This window comes from Lissotriton helveticus, chromosome 6 (assembly GCF_964261635.1).
Source record: "Lissotriton helveticus chromosome 6, aLisHel1.1, whole genome shotgun sequence".
In the NCBI taxonomy this organism is placed as follows: domain Eukaryota; kingdom Metazoa; phylum Chordata; class Amphibia; order Caudata; family Salamandridae; genus Lissotriton; species Lissotriton helveticus.
In genome coordinates, this window is record NC_136067.1 from 2,098,063,744 (window position 1) to 2,098,080,216 (window position 16,473).

Here is a 16,473-nt window from a genome sequence, read left to right on the forward strand (position 1 = left end):
TGCTGGCACCGCCCTGTCGTCGAACATCCAGCCGTTTACATTTGTTAGTTGAGCTGCCCAGTAATATCCTGGTACACCTGGTGTCGCCGGTCCACCCTCAAATACCCCCCCTTTGTAGCTTACTCAACGAAATTCTAGGGCAGCCCCACTCCATATCAAGGATCGGATTTCTGAGTCTATTCTGCGAAAAAGGGAGGGAGGGACCTCATACAGTGAGTTTTGAAGCACATAGAGCAAGCGGGGGAGAGCCATCATCTTAACCCCTTCAGCGCGAATGACGAAGCCAGCTCGTCATGGGCGTTACCTGCGCTACGCGCATGACGAGCTGGCTTTGTCACGTAACGCGGGTTTTTTAAAAATCCAGCGCGCAGCGGGAAAACCCGCTAGCGCGCATGCGGTTAAACAATGCCGCCCACCCCATGAATGTCATTTTTGAGCGTGCACCAATGTTTTACGTCATTTATAAGCCGGTCTACTTGTCGCCCCTGGTTTTGGGTGTAGAATTCTGCTGGGTCACGGGTAATGTAGATCCCCAAATATTTAAAGCCATTCTCCTGGATGGGCACGTTGCATCTTGATGTTAAAGTCAGGGACTCTCCAGTCAGAGGGAAAAGCAGGGATTCACCCCAGTTTTTCCGATATCCAGAATATTCCCAGAATATCCGGAAGACCTGCAGTATACGGTCGACTGATTGCCTTGGTTTCCTAACATACAGCAAAACATCGTCAGCATAGAGTGAGATCTGGTCTTCCCCCTCCTCCCCAATTGGTATCCCCCAGATCAATGGGTCCTGCCTCACCCATGCCGCCAGTGGCTCCAAGGCCAGCGCGAAAAGGATTGAGGAGAGTGGGCATCCCTGCCTTGTTCCTCTCTGCAGAACAAAACTTTGAGAGACTGTTGCATTGACCCTTACTCTGTCAAGGGGTTGGTATTACAAAAGCCTGATCCAGCCAATAAAATTGGGTCGGAGACTGCAATGTTCAAGGGCCGCGTATAGGTATTGCCACTCCACACTGTCAAAAACCATGCTAACGTCTAACGATAGTAGTGCGGTCTGCTCATGTGTCTGCATCTGCTTCATGAGAAGGATTCCAAAAAGCCGGCGGAGATTTAGCCTCTTGCTCCGATGTGGCATGAAGCCCGACTGGTCTGGATCTATAATGGACTCTATAACAGTCGCCAGCCTCGTAGCCAGGAGCTATACAAGCATCTTTATTTCATTTAGGAGGGAAATTGGCCTGTATGAGTCGCAGTAAGAGGGTTACTTCTTCGACTTCGGAAATACAGCTATCACGGCGGTTCTTTGATCCGCCGGTAATATTCCATCATTCAACACCTGGATAAACATATTTAGCATATGTTCGGCTACCACGTCAGCCATGTGCTTTATATAATTTGAATGGCAGGCCGTTGAGGCCTACAGCGTTCCCGGATTGTCGCAGCGCATACCTCTTCACTCGTTAAGTCTTCCTCGAGATGCTCTCTATCTTCTTCAGAGAGGCAAGCCATTTTGATATCCCAAAGAATGACTCTACACTCATTTGCTGTATGCTCAGCATGAGGAGAGTAAATATCCTTGTAATATTTTACGAATTCTTACGCGATTTCTGCTCTTGTCTCATGCTTGTTCCCTTCTTTGTCTATCGAGCTGGGATTGAACCCCCCCTCGTCTGCCTTCCCTCTAGCCATGCCAATAATTTGTAGGCCTTATCACCAATTTCATACACTCTGTGTTGTGTTGCAAGCGCATATGCCCTAGCACTATCTTCCAATAGTTCCTTAAGTTCTTTTTGTCTGAGTCTCAACCGGTGTCTGCTATTGGCATCTTCCATTTCCCCTTCTACCACCTGTGTCTCAAGACGGACTATTTCCTTCTCCAAGGCTATACATTTGAGATGTGTTTCTTTTTTAATCATGCCTATTCTAGCTTGGGCCTGACCCCTCATACCAGTTTTAAAGGCCTCCCAAAGGGTAACTGCCGAATCCACAGACCCATGATTTTCTTCAAAATATCTTTCAGCCTCTTCCCTCAGTTGTTCTCTGAGTCGTTCAACTTTTAAATACAAATTCTTGGCTGGAGCATTAAGTCTTTTGTTGGGCCTGCTAGCCTCACTTCCACCGGGGAGTTATCAGAGATGCTCCTTGCAACATGCGTAACATTTCTAAATTCTCCCATGTAGACGTTTGTGTTATAATATAGGCAAGCACGGCGAGGCTACCCGTTGCCGCCAATAAATTAGTGCATTGTTTCACCCCGGGGTGCCGATGCCTCCAGACGGTATACAGACAAAATATTTAATAAAAAGTAAAGAATTGCACTAATATCGAAGTCAAAATATAGAATGGAAAAAATATCGAATGGACAGAATATAGTCAACAAAAATATCTAATTTAAGGTAAGTAATTTAATATCGATTTTCATAAATCTAGAAAGTCAAAATATTGAAGTATATAATATAGGTATTAAATATATCGAATTTTTAATAATATCGAATTTTTTAAAGTGTTTTGTATGTTAGTATATGTGTGAAAAGTGTATATTTATTTTATATTTAATTTTAAGTAATGAATTTTATGTTATTTAATTTTTGCGTAATTTAATTCTGTAGCGTGTTGTGGGTTTATAGGGGAATAGGGTGGGAAGTAATTTAATTATAATTAATTAAATATTTAAATTTATTTATTGGTATTTATTTTGAATTAATTGTTAATTAATTTTTAATTGGTAATTAATTACATTTTAATTGGTAATTAATTGTACTTAATTGATTAATTGATAATTATGTTAATTTTATTAATTTATTTTCCGTAGCGGGTTGTGGGTTCATAGGGGAATAGGGTGGGAAGTAATTTATTGATAATTCATTAATTATTTTAATTTATTTATTGGTATTTATCTTGAATTAATTGTCAAATACTTTTTATTTGGTAATTAATTACATTTTAATTGGTAATTAATTTTTATTATTGATTCATTGATAATTATGTTAATTTTATAAATGTATTTCCCGTAGTGGGTTGTGGGTTTATAGGGGAATAGGGTGGGAAGTAATTTAATTGTAATTAATTAAATATTTAAATGTATTTATTGGTATTTATTTTGAATTAATTGTTAATTAATTTTTAATTGCTAATTAATTGATTGTTAATTGCTAATTAATTTGTATTAATAGGTAATGAATTTTAATAATTAATTTTTATTTGTGTTTTTAATTGATTAATTATTATATTATATTAAATTGTTAATTACTTTTAATTCATTTTTTATTAGTATTAATATTTAATTTATTTTGATTAATATATGAAGTATTTACTTTCCCTGCACTCTCTGGAGTGGGAATAGTAATTTTTACCCTCCCGTTATCCAACGCTTTCCCTACTGTTGCAATCTCTGGAGTGGGAATAGTAATTTTTACCCGTACGCTATCCAACGCTTTCCTTACTGTTGCACTCTCTGGAGTGGGAATAGTAATTTTTACCCCTACGCTATCCAACGCTTTCCCTACTGTTGCACTCTCTGGAGTGGGAATAGTAATTTTTACCCCTACGCTATCCAACGCTTTCCCTACTGTTGCACTCACTGGAGTCGGAATAGTAATTTTTACCCCTACGCTATCCAACGCTTTCTAAGTGTACCTTCATTTGTGTCGCTTGTTGCGTGAGGGTGGACACTTGGCCGTCCAGTCACTTCACCTGAGACTGGAGTTGCGTAATGTTGGCTTTGGCCACGGCTACCGTCTCATTGAGTTTTCAGAGGTCAGCTCTAATCAGTGTGGCTCTATTTCTTGAGGGTTTTTCAGGGGATGGAGCTCATTCCGCGAGCTCGCGTGGACGGGCCTCCCGTCTTTCAGATGCGGGCGCTAGTCGGGTGGTGGTTGTGCTTTTAGCCCTCACTCGCACCTTATTCACTGCTCCTTTCTTTACCGTCTTTTGCACGGCCTGATACTTTGGCCCACAATGCTGATCCGCCCTCTGCCGGTCTCTTCGCCTCACCTCATTATGGCTGCAGGGCTGCTGTTGTTACCCCGCACTTCCATGCGCTGGGGCTTTCAGTTGGCATTCATTGCTTAATCTCCCAGAGGGCTCCTTCTTGCACCTCTATTTCCTGCTCTGGCTCGGTAGCGTTGCGCTTCCGCTTCGGTCTGCCCTACGTAATCAAGAACCCAGCTCCACCGAGTAGGGTCTCGAGTTCAGGCCCAACTGCGCACTGCCCCGGCTCCGCCCCATCCGTATTGAGCATTATCTTCGCTATTTAAGTGTCCGAGGGCTGCTTTTGCTGATCGTTGGGTGTCCCGGCGCATCCGCTGCTCTGTATTCTTCTCGTGCCATGGAATAGGGACAGCTAGTACTCCGGATTTTGGTCGGATTGATGGGCTCGAGCGGGAGCTCCGCTACAGTATGGCCATCTTGGTCCGTGACCAAGCCACACCCCCTCAGGATCCTGATATTCTTACATATCTACGTTAGACACTTACAGTGCTTTCCATAGGGTTGTGATATACATAAATATCTACGTCAGACAACCGCAGTGTTTTTCATAGAGTTCTGATATACTTATATATCTACATCAGACACCTGAAATGCTTTCCATAGGGTTCTGATATAATTACGTATCTACGTCAGACACCTGTGGTTCTGTCATAGGCCTCTGATATATTGATGTATCTACGTTAAACACCAGCAGTGCTTTCCATAGTTTTCTATTATACTTACATATCTATGTCAGACACCTGCAGTGATATCCACACAGTTCTGATATACTTACATATCTACGTCAGACAACCGCAGTGCTTTTCACAGGATTCTGATAAACTTACATATCTAAGTCAGACAAATGTAGTACTTTCCCTAGGGTTCTGATATACTTACATATATACGTCAGAAATCCGCAATGCTTTCGATAGGGTTCTTATATACTTACATATCTATGTCACACAAATACAGTGGTTTGCATTGGATTCTGGTATACTTACATATCTAGATCAGACACCTGAAATGCTGTCCTTAGAGTTCTGATATACCTACATATCTACGTCAGACAACCGCATTGCTTTTCATAGGATTCTGATAAACGTACATATCTAAGTCAAACAAATGTAGTGCTTTCCCTAGGGTTCTGATATACTTACATATCTACATCAGACACCTGAAATGCTGTCCATAGAGTTCTGATATACCTACATATTTACGTCAGGCACCTGCTGTGCTTTCCATAGGGTTCCGATATAATTACATATCTATGTCAGAGACCCGCAACGCTTTTCATAGGGTTCTGATATACTTACATATCTACATCAGATACTCACAGCACTAGCCATAGGGTTCTGCTGTACTTACATAATTATGTCAGACACCTGCAGTGCTGTCCATAGGGTTCTGATATACTGACATATCTACTTCAGACACCTGCATTGCTTTCCATATCGTTCTGATATACTTACATATCTATGTCAGACTTCCGCAGTGCTTTCCATAGAGTTCTCATATACTTACATATGTACGTCAGACACCTGCAGTTCTGTCCATAGGGTTCTGATACACTTCTCAGTGGCTATTAGTTCCAAGACCTACTACACGTTTCTGGCCCAAAGCATATTTCCATAAGAAAGAAAGTCATTTCAGAAGCATCCTTTAAGTCAGACTCGCCTACTTCTTATTTTGAGGCTTTAAATCTTCTGCAGTGGGAAAATTTCATTTTTTCTTTTGAGGGTTGTATAATTCATGGCCGTTGACCAATCGTAGCTGGTTGAGTATGCACATATGTTTCCATTATTCTAAAAGGTGGAAGCAGATATTGGCTGATCTAATTGTACAGTTTTGTTCTTGCATCTTTCTCCCAAAAGCCGAACCTTCCATCAGAAGCAGCTGTTGCTGGTGTGCCATGGACAGGGTGAAATACAATCCCATAAATGCATAGATGTCTTGAGCTGGGGCTGCGTTAGCTCCCTTCAAATGTTGGTATTTAAAAGTGAAGTTAATATTTGTAGGATTTGGCGCGTTGGTGTACTGGATCCTTCAATACTTCACAAAGCAAATCTGGAGCATTTATTCTGTCTGTCTTTAAATATGGTTGGTGTTTGAGAGGAGAATATGTCCTCCTGAATTCTGAGAGTTTGTAAACTAAAAGACCTGTATCTGCAGTGGTGACAGCAGCCATAGTGTAAACCACTTCAGCAGCCCTGGGTAAACCGTATCAGCAGCCATGGGGTAAACCACATCAATCAATCAATCAATCAATCAATCAAGAACATTTACAGAGCGCGGTACTCACCTGTGAGGGTCTCAAGGTGCGGGGGGGGGTTGCTGCTACTGCTCGAATAGCCAGGTCTTGAGTTGTTTCCTGAAGGAGAGGTGGTCCTGGGTCAGACGTAGGTGGGTGGGGAGGGAGTTCCACATCTTGGCAGCCAGGTAGGAGAAGGATGGTTCTGCGGATCCGTGGGACAGTGGCGAGGGCGAGGCTGGCGGAGCGGATCTGGCGGGTGGGTGTGTAGAAGTAGAGGCTGTTGTTGAGGTATTCGGGGCCCATGTCGTGGAGAGCTTTGTGTGCGTGGGTCAGGAGCCTGAACTTGATCCTCTTGTTGACGGGGAGCCAGTGTAGGTCTGTCAGGTGGGTGGAGATGTGGCTATGACGGGGGATGTCCAGGATGAGTCGTGCCGATGCGTTCTGTATGCGCTGAAGTCTTTTCTGTAGTTTGACTGTGGTACCAACGTAGAGGGCGTTCTCCTAGTCCAGACGACTGGTGACGAGGGCCTGGGTGACCGCCTTCCTGGTTCTGGTGGGGATCCAGCGGAAGATCTTGCGGAGCACGCAAAGGGTGTTGAAGCAGGAAGAAGTAACGGCGTTGACTTGCTTGGTCATCGTGAGGGAGGAGTCAAGGATGAATCCCAGGTTGCGTGCGTGGTCTGTGGGCTTGGGGGCGGTGCCCAGAGCCGGGAGCCACTAGGAGTCGTCCCAGGCGGAGGGGGATGGTCCGAGGATGAGGACCTCCGTCTTGTCTGAGTTCAGTTTCAGACGGCTGAGCTTCATCCATTCCGCGACGTCCTTCATTCCTTCCTGGAGGCTGGTTTTAGCGGTGGCGGGGTCGTTGGTGAGGGAGATAATAAGCTGGGTGTCGTCTGCGTAGGAGATGATGTTGAGGCCGTGTTTGCGTGCGATGGCCGCGAGGGGACTCATGTAGACATTGAAGAGGGTAGGGCTGAGCGAGGAGCCTTGGGGTACACCGCAGATGATCTTGGTGGCCGCGGCGCGGAAGGGCGGGAGGCGGACTCTCTGAGTTCTGTCGGAGAGGAAGGAGGTGATCCAGTCCAGGGCCTTTTCTTGGATCCCGGCGTGGTGGAGGCGGGTCGTTAGAGTACGGTGGCAGACTGTATCGAATGCGGCCGATAGGTCGAGGAGGATGAGGGCGGCAGTTTTCCTGTTGTCAAGCATGGTTCTGATGTCATCGGTTGCTGCGATGAGGGCGGTTTCGGTGCTGTGGTTCGCTCAGGAGCCGGACTGCGATGAGTCGGGGGAGCCGTTCGTTTTGAGGAAAGTGGTCAGCTGTATGTTGACGGTCTTCTTGATGACTTTTGCGGGGAAGGGGAGGAGCGAGATGGGGTGGAATTTCTTGAGGTCCGCGGGGTCGGCGGTGGGTTTCTTCAGGAGGGCGCTGATCTCTGCGTGCTTCCAGCTCTCCGGAAAGGTGGCGGATGCGAGGGAGTTGTTAATGATGTTCCGGAGGTGGGGTGCGATGATGGAGTCGGCCTTGTTGAAGATGTGGTGTGGGCAGGGGTCGGCTGGGGAGCCGGAGTGGATGGTGTTCATCACGTGGGTGGTGTCTTCAATGCTGACGGGGGTCCAGGTGCGGAGGATGGTGGTGGGGGGCGTTGGTTCGATGTTTGGGTGCGTGGTCTGGGCGCCGAATCTGTCGTGTATGTCGGCGATCTTGCGATGGAAGTACGTGGCGAGTGAGTCGCAGAGGTCTAGCGAAGGCGTGATGTCGTTGTTGCTGGCGCTAGGGTTGGAGAGCTCTTTGACGATGCTGAAGAGTTCCTTGCTGTTGTGGGTGTGGTTGTCCAGTCGTTCTCTGAAGGATGTTCTTTTGGTGGTGCGGATCAGCTGGTGGTGTTTACGGGTGGCGTTCTTGAGGGCTGCCATGTTTTCTGTCTACTGTTCGTGGCGCCAGGCTTTCTCAAGGGTATGGCAGGCTTTCTTAGAGTGTTTGAGGTCGTCGGTGAACCATGAGGCTTTCTTGCTGCCAGGATTGCTTGGTGGGGTCTTCAGTGGAGCAAGGGTATTGGCACAGTCGGTGATCCACTGTGTGAGGTTGCGGGCGGCGTCATTGGTGTCCGTTGTGTTGGTAGGTGGGTTTTGGCTCAGGGACGTGGTGAGCTGGTCGGTGGTGATCTTGCTCCAGCGTCTTCGGTGAACCTGTTGCGGGTGGTGGTGATTCGTGGTTTTCCTGAAGTTGAAGTGGACGCAGCTGTGATTGGTCCAGTGAAGTCCGGTGTAGTAGCTGAAGGAGATGTGGTTGCTGGAGGAGAAGACTGGGTCAAGCATGTGGCCAGCATAGTGGGTGGGGGTGTTCACCAGTTGCTTGAGTCCGAGGTTGGCTAGGTTGTCCAGCAGGGTGGTGATGTTGTTGTCATCGTTATTCTCCAGGTGGAAGTTCAGGTCCCCAAGGAGGATGTAGTCCGCGGAGGCGAGGGCGTGCGGGCTGATGAAGTCTGCGATGGCTTTGCTGAATTGTGTGCGCGGTCCAGGGGGTCTGTAGATGAGAGTCCCTCGGAGGGTGGTCTTGGGGTTGGTGTGTATCTGGAACTGAAGGTGTTCGGCGGCAGTGAGGGCGTTGTCAGAGTTAGTCGTGATGCGGATGGTGTTCCTGTAGACGATGGCAATGCCTTCTCCGGTTTGGTTGATTCGGTCCCTCCGGGTGATCTTGTAGCCGTCCGGGATGGCAATGGCGATGTCGGGGGCTGAGGAGGCGTTCATGCAGGTTTCCGTGAGGAAGGCGACGTCCGGCGCTGTTGTGTCGAGGAGGTCCCAGAGTTCGACGGCGTGCTTGTGGTCGGAACGGGTGTTTAGCAGGACGCACTTGAGGTGGTTGTTGTTGGCGCTTGGTCTGGCGGGCGCGGTGCAGGTCCGGAGGCAGATGAATTTGCAGGCTTGGCAGGTGAAGGGTCCGTGGGAGCGTTTTGGGGTGGCACGGTAGCAGGCAGGTGATCGGCCGGTGTTGAGTGCGTGGAGGGCGGCGGCGTCGTATCTGAGGCGGGTCGCCTGGCTGCGCGGGGGCCGGGGGTACTGGCGCTGGGCGCGGTCCAGGCGCGGGCGGGTGCAGATAGGCGGCACGCCCGCTGCACGCGTCCGCTGCGCGGCCGCGCAGCGGAAGGGGGCAAGGGAGGGAGGATCAGCAGGGGGGGTCGGGCAGCGAATCAGGCGTGGGGGGGCGGGGCCGCAGGGGAGGCAGCAGCGGGAGGAGAGCGGGAAAAAATAGCGGGAAGAGGCGGGAGGGGAGCGGGAGTGACGGCGAGGCAGGATGAGCAGAGGCAGCAAGGGGGGTGCTGACTCTGTGGGGGGAGCGACCTGTCCTGGGAGCAGGGTCAAGGGTCGCATCAGTAGCCATGGGGTAAAACACATCATCACCCATGGGGTAACCACATCTGCAGCCATGGGGTAAACCACATCAGCAGCCATGGGTTAAAACACTCCAGCATCCATGTGGTAAACCACATCAGCAGCCATGGGGTAACCAAATCAGCAACCATGGGGCAACCACATCAGCAGCTATGGGGTCACCTTATCAGCTGCCATGGGGTAAACAATGATGGATTTAACCCAGATATAATGGTGACTGGGGGTGAGTGTTGAAAAGTTTCAGCAGTCTGATCGATCGTCATCTCCTTGTGTTTGCTTTGTTCACTCTAAGTTGGCAGCGTATGCCCAGACGAGGGTCCCTTGCTCAGTTTGCCAGATGATTCAAGCTAGCCTGACTGATGAGGGGTGCCACCCCGAAGCTTGTCCCAAGAAGCCATGCGGTAACACTTTAGCAGCAATGGGGTAAACCTCATCAGCAGTCATGGGGTAAACCACATCAACAGCCATGATGTAACCCATATCAGCAGCCATCGGGTAAACCACATCAGCACCCATGGGATAAACCACATCAGCAGCCATGATGCATCCGGTCAATATTTACAGGGGGTAGTGGTGGAATACAAGGTAGTACATTAATTCTAAAAGATATAACTGATTTATTCTCTAGAAGCTCGTCAATGATGGTGCCTCTCAAGGTAACCGGTAAACAACACCCCGTTACCACGAATGTCACCACTGGGAAGTTCAAAAGAATTCGCCTGTTAAACTATAGACAATAGTTGTACCTCGGCACTCTTAAATTTTGTATGGTAAAACATATCTCCTGATCCAAACTCAATGTAGCAACTCACAGGAAAAAAATCAATTTGCAAAAGTCAATTATGCAAAAGAAGAACTCCTATTAATTTCTTATTGACAATGTTTCGTACTAGAAGTAGTATCCAAATATACAGTGTACAAATAGACCAATAACAAAAATAATTTCATATCCTGTGATACTGTTTATAGTTCAACACGTAGAGATTCTTTACCGTCTTAGTTAGTGCATGAAGATGGCAGCTGACACTTGTTTTGTTACAAATGTAACTTCCTCAAGGCTGCAAATGATGTTAATACGCACATAAGCATCTCAGAACAATGTCAATCATTTTCCCAAAAATTAAAAAAATTGGTCTGTTGCATTATTTAGATCCCCTTATATCCCAAGAAATGAATAAACATGGGAGAATAGTATCGTAGAAAAGAGAACAACCTTGTGGTACAGGAAAGCCCTCAAAAAATCCTTAGTAGCCTAAGAAATAAGCATATTCCCAAATTGGTGAAGTTTTCAAGTCAAAGAAAGTCTTAGATATATATAGAGAATAAGAAGCAGAACAGAATGAGCGGATGAAAGTATGGAAGTTATATGCACCTGATAATCAGAGTTGCTGATATCTATTCATTCATTTCTGAGCATCCACATCCAATCAAAGTGGACCCGAGAGACGATATATCCAGCCTCCAGTATTGGGAAAATAGTCCTTAATGTCTTATGAAAAGAAAATATAAAACATGTGCAATTTAAAGAGTTTTTTATATATTAAAAAGAGGAATAAATGAGGAAAATATGTCCTCACCATCAGACAAGTGGCTAAAAATGTCATTTTATTAATAATTCTGCTGATACCTCATATATGACACGTCCCCTTCTTAGGTCAGCCGACGAGGAACATTAGTCGGGGACAAATAAGTCTCATTGGAAAAGGGTGTTTGCAGACCTGGGCACGGACAAAAAATAGTAAGGTTTCCAAAAGAATCATTTTAAGAAACTAATGTCAATTTGTATATACTTGTCTAATAGCAAACATGAGATAGGATGTGATTTAGTGTAATCATGGATGATAACGTACATCCCTAATCATAGTAAAACGAGTATCTAAGAAATGAAAATCATATATGAAAAATACGTGATTAGAGCCAAAAGCACGGAAATGAAATTAATAAAGAGAATTATGAAGACTTGCTTCTAACTTAGTGTGTAGAAGTAAGGGGCTAGAAATGTGCCACTGAAAAACAAACAAAACAACACAGGATTAAATAGCTGTGTGTTCTAATTCAAAACGACAAGGCCAGTGTTACCCGCCATGGGGTGACCACATCAGCAGCCATGGAATAAACCACATCAGCAGCCATGGGATAAACCACATCAGCAGCCATGGGATAACCAACTCATCAGCCATGGGATAAACCACATCAGCATCCATGGGGTAAACCACATCAGCAGCCATGGGATAAACCACATCAGCAGCCATGGGATAAACCACATCAGCATCCATGGGGTAAACCACATCAGCAGCAATGGGATAAACCACATCAGCAGCAATGGGATAAACCACATCAGCATCCATGGGATAACCCACATCAGCATCCATGGGGTAAACCACATCAGCAGCCATGAGATAAACCACATCAGCAGCCATGGGATACACCACATTAACATCCATGGGATAAACCACATCAGCAACAATGGGATAAACAACATCAGCAGACATGGGATAAACCACATCAGCAGCCATGGGATAAACCACATCATCAGCCATGGGGTAAACCACATCAGCAGCCATGGGATAAACCACATCAGCAGCCATGGGATAAACCACATCAGCAGCCATGGGATAAACCACATCAGCAGCCATGGGATAACCAACTCATCAGCCATGGGATAAACCACATCAGCATCCATGGGGTAAACCACATCAGCAGTCATGGGATAAACCACATCAGCATCCATGGGATAAACCACATCAGCAGCAATGGGGTAAACCACATCAGCAGCCATGGGATAAACCACATCCGCAGCCATGGGATAAACCACATCATCAGCCACGGGGTGAACCAGATCAGCAGCTATGGGGTAACCACGTCAGCAGCCATGGGGTAACCACTTCAGCAGCCGGGGGTAAACCACATCAGCAGCCGGAGGTAAACCACATTAGCAGCTCTGGGGTAAACCACATCAGCAGCCATGGGGTAAACCACATCAGCAGCCATGGAGTAAACCACATGCATACAGTAACATCTTTCAGACAGAGGCAATGTCAGCAGAGGGTTATTATCCCAGCTGCCTGTCATTATACACCTGTAATGTTTATGGCTTTTATCCAGCGGACAGTCCTAATAGGATATTCGTGCTGTGCTAGTTGCATATCTTGATTACTCTTCAAATCCCACATTTTCGCAGAATTATTGCAGGAAGCTGTAAATACTTTGGCCCATCATCAGTACTGGACCTGACTGCATCTGCTGAGCCTTTGCAATAGTTTGTCCAGTGTCTGCACCATCCTACACTGCACACCATTAGCCAGGACCCAGGTAATGTGGATGGGCTGAAAGAAAGGCAGCTTAGACTGTTATCTGGTGGAGATGTGATTTCAATATCCATCATGGGATTGTGGTTATCGATACTTGATCTAAACAAGCTCATACTGGCTCGCACACAGCTCCCCGGCAGGCAGCAAGCTCACCCTCACACCGCCTACGCTTTCTTCTCCCTGGTTACACAATAAATCTGCCCTCCTCATGGTATGTGGTGCAATATCCTGTAGAGATGTGTGAAGTACTTTCCTGCCATGACCCCCGAGCTTGAAGCCCTCCAACTACAGTCCAACTCTTCTCACCATCCCTGCAGCTATTCTCTTGTCCTGACAGGCCTCTTTCCAGTCCCCTCCCCCTGCAGACTCAGCCTCCTATCCCCATATACTTGAGGTAGGCTGTTATAGTGATCGTTCTGCAGCCTCAGGGCCCCCTATCTTCATATGAAGTGCATTGCAGCACTCTGTTGTGGGAGGGGCCATCTAGTGGGTCTTGGGAGTGGGTGGAAGGCAGCAGCCCCCACTGAGGCCTGGGTACCTGTGTCTGCATGGCGGTCTCTTAGAACGGTCCCTGGCTCTGTTGCTATCATTTTCTAAGCAGATAGACAAATGGAATATGAAACTACAAGTCCCACAATGCAACTTTAAATGTAACCTGTGCATACGGGAAGTGTAAGGCTGACTCAAGATAGGTGTAGCATCTTCCCTGGAGCATGTAAATCAATTACGCCACAGACAGTGCAGCGCTTCAGACTTCTTTATTTTCCCACATTCAATCACACTCTGCACACTTATGCCATTATTCCCATAACCACACCCTAACACTGGAGTTCTGGACTTTTTGGTTCCGTCCAGAGGTGTCAGGGAAAACACCCGAAGACCCCGGAGTTCAATCTGTCTCGGTGCACAAACAAACAGAAACACGGGCTTCTCGATGGTGGCGTCAAAGACCAAAGGTTTATTACTGCAGGGACACAGAAGTCACAGAAACTGCACACGGGCAGTGTCTAAGAGCCTGTTCAATTTGTACAAAGAGGGTTGTTCCTTATATACTAAATATTCTGCTCGGGGCAAATTCTTTACATGTTACCACAGTTCTAAACATTCGTGTCTTAAACAATAAATATTTGGCGTTGCACAGGAATCGTCAACAGTATCTGATGTCAAAACATTACGAATGAGGGGTTCCCACTATTCCATCATAATCCCATGTCAATTTCTCATTCAAGACCCGGACCGCCTCATCGTAAATTTCGTCACCTCCCCCTAATAAAGGCCCAGAAGGAAAGGAGCAGAGCCAGGTGTAGAAGATAGAAAGACAGGATAAGAGATGTTTGTGGATCGTAAATGGGCACGGTTACCAGCTTCGGCCGCCTAATCATGATCAGGCCAACGGACACAAGAACCAGTATAGCAGGACTGGCCTCAGGCTGGGGAGGCAGCTCTTGCCGAGTCATGCTGCTACAGCGTTGCTGGCCTAAGGTGCACGTGTCACTCGCAAGGTGAATCGCCGGCTAAAGCCTACGTGTCCTTAAATGAAAAGAGGTCATTGCGTGTCCATTGACTATGTGAGGGCAAGGAATACAAAATGGCTTCCGTGTTCTAAGATGGATGCCATGGGTAGAACAGAAATGTGTTTGTAACTGGAGTGCTCTTGCTCGTAGCATAGCGAAAACACCAGGATATACTAAATGGATCATTTGCGGTTCACTGATACCAAAATTATGTATTTACGACAATGTTTACAAACACGAGTAAAATCGTCACGGAACCTCAGACCCTCCTTTTGCCCTTACATAGGCAATTACTCAGTCTATATCAGAGTCAGAGTCTAATTCTATGCTCATTAGGTCAGTGACATGTTGTTGTATCATCATCCTGTCTCGTGCCTTTTCTCCTAATGCAGGTGTTTTTCTGAAACAGGTTGCAACACAGAGACTACACAGAGCGGGACCACATTGGATAATAAGGCAGCACGAGAACAGAAATACTAGGATGACACCAATGACCATCAGAACCTTCCATCCCCACGCTGATACCAGAGTCCAAAACCACTCCATGAAGGACCAGTTTCCCTTATCTACGTGTATAGAGTCGGAAATCTTGTGTAGCTTAGAGATCGCTTCATAGACTGTTGGAGCATTATTTGGAATAAAGACACAGCAGCTCGATTGGATCATTCTGCATACCCCACCTCGATCTGCAAGTATTACGTCTAGAACCATTCGGTTCTGCAACGTCATGAGACGATCCGCCTGAAGCTCAGCTGTTAAGTTACTAAGGGCACCAGCAGTTTCTGTAATAGTAGATTCAACTACCCGTGTTAGTTGACGTAGATTTCTACTATTGGCCATAGGCCCCCAAAACGGAAGGAAACCTTTGAAGAAGTCTCCAGCTTCCTGACCAGCAGTATCTTCCTTGCTGAAGACACCTCTTGCTACTCTGGTTTTGTGATAATCTGAAGAAGCAGTGTATGTCGGAGGTAACAATCGAGCAATATAACATGAACCTGAAAAGTCAGCAGGCAGCCATGTATATGCTCTGTCCTGACAGATGAAGTAGGTACCCCTAGCAGTCAGGAAGGCAGGGGAGGAGTTAGACGGAAATACGTAAGTCTCAACGCACTCACTCTTCCCTAGCTGAGCTCTCAGATTTCTCCCATTTCCTTGCAAACAGACCTGACCTCGGTGAGGCACAACCCAAACTGAAGTGGAGCTTTTACGCTTGCTTTCTCCCAAACTAAGGTGATACTCTGTAGAGTTCCAACTCAAATACACCCCTAATTCATCTCTAGGGTAAGATGGAGTATTATTGACGTCTTTAATCATGTCAATAATTCCCTGGACTAAAGCTTTGTTGGCTGAGTTGTATTTAGTGGACCGTGGTGGACGCGGAGGATAGGTCTCAAGGGCATATGAAAAAATGGTCTGGAAGGCCTGAAATGATCCATTGTAGCTAAAAGGCAAGACTAGATAGGGAATGCCTTTATCCATAGTGTGAGGTATCAAGCCACACACCCAGCAGTCTGTAGTATTAACTACCAGTTGGTGTTGATGCAAGAGCTGTACAAATGTATTGTTAATAAATTCTGAGCGTCGAGCTTGTTCGTGTTCAGGAAATGAGTGAAAAGAATGCATAGAAGAAACCGTAGAAGTAGTAGGATCAAGGGGAGGTACTGTAGTTACTGGCATAAAAATCAAATGTACACCAAAGATGATTCCACCCACCAACGTTATCAAAACAATTAAAAATGTAACTGCACATTGCATTAGAAAGCATTTGCTGTGAAGTATTCTGTACAGTCTATTTCTGCGAACATAAATTACATTTTCTCGTTGCAGCTCAGGAAGCTCCATCTTCTACGACCGTTCGCGACCACTGATGATGTGTACGTAGATGAAAATGCCTCTATCAGCCCTGGGAGTTCCCAGAACTAACAGAAAGATCGACCTTGTGTCTGACCCCCGCGGATTCAACTAGGCACACAGCCACGACCCTACGGCTACCCAGACGGCAAGGCAATTTTAAAACAAAAAGAAACAATACAA

The 16,473-nt window shown here is 46.4% G+C and overlaps 1 pseudogene; it reads right to left on the bottom strand.

The window, feature by feature from the left end:
• Nucleotides 1-5,647: 5,647 nt before the first annotated feature.
• LOC144763055 (mRNA export factor pseudogene) lies at nucleotides 5,648-13,038 on the bottom strand (annotated as a pseudogene).
• Between the last annotated feature and the right edge of the window lie 3,435 nt (nucleotides 13,039-16,473).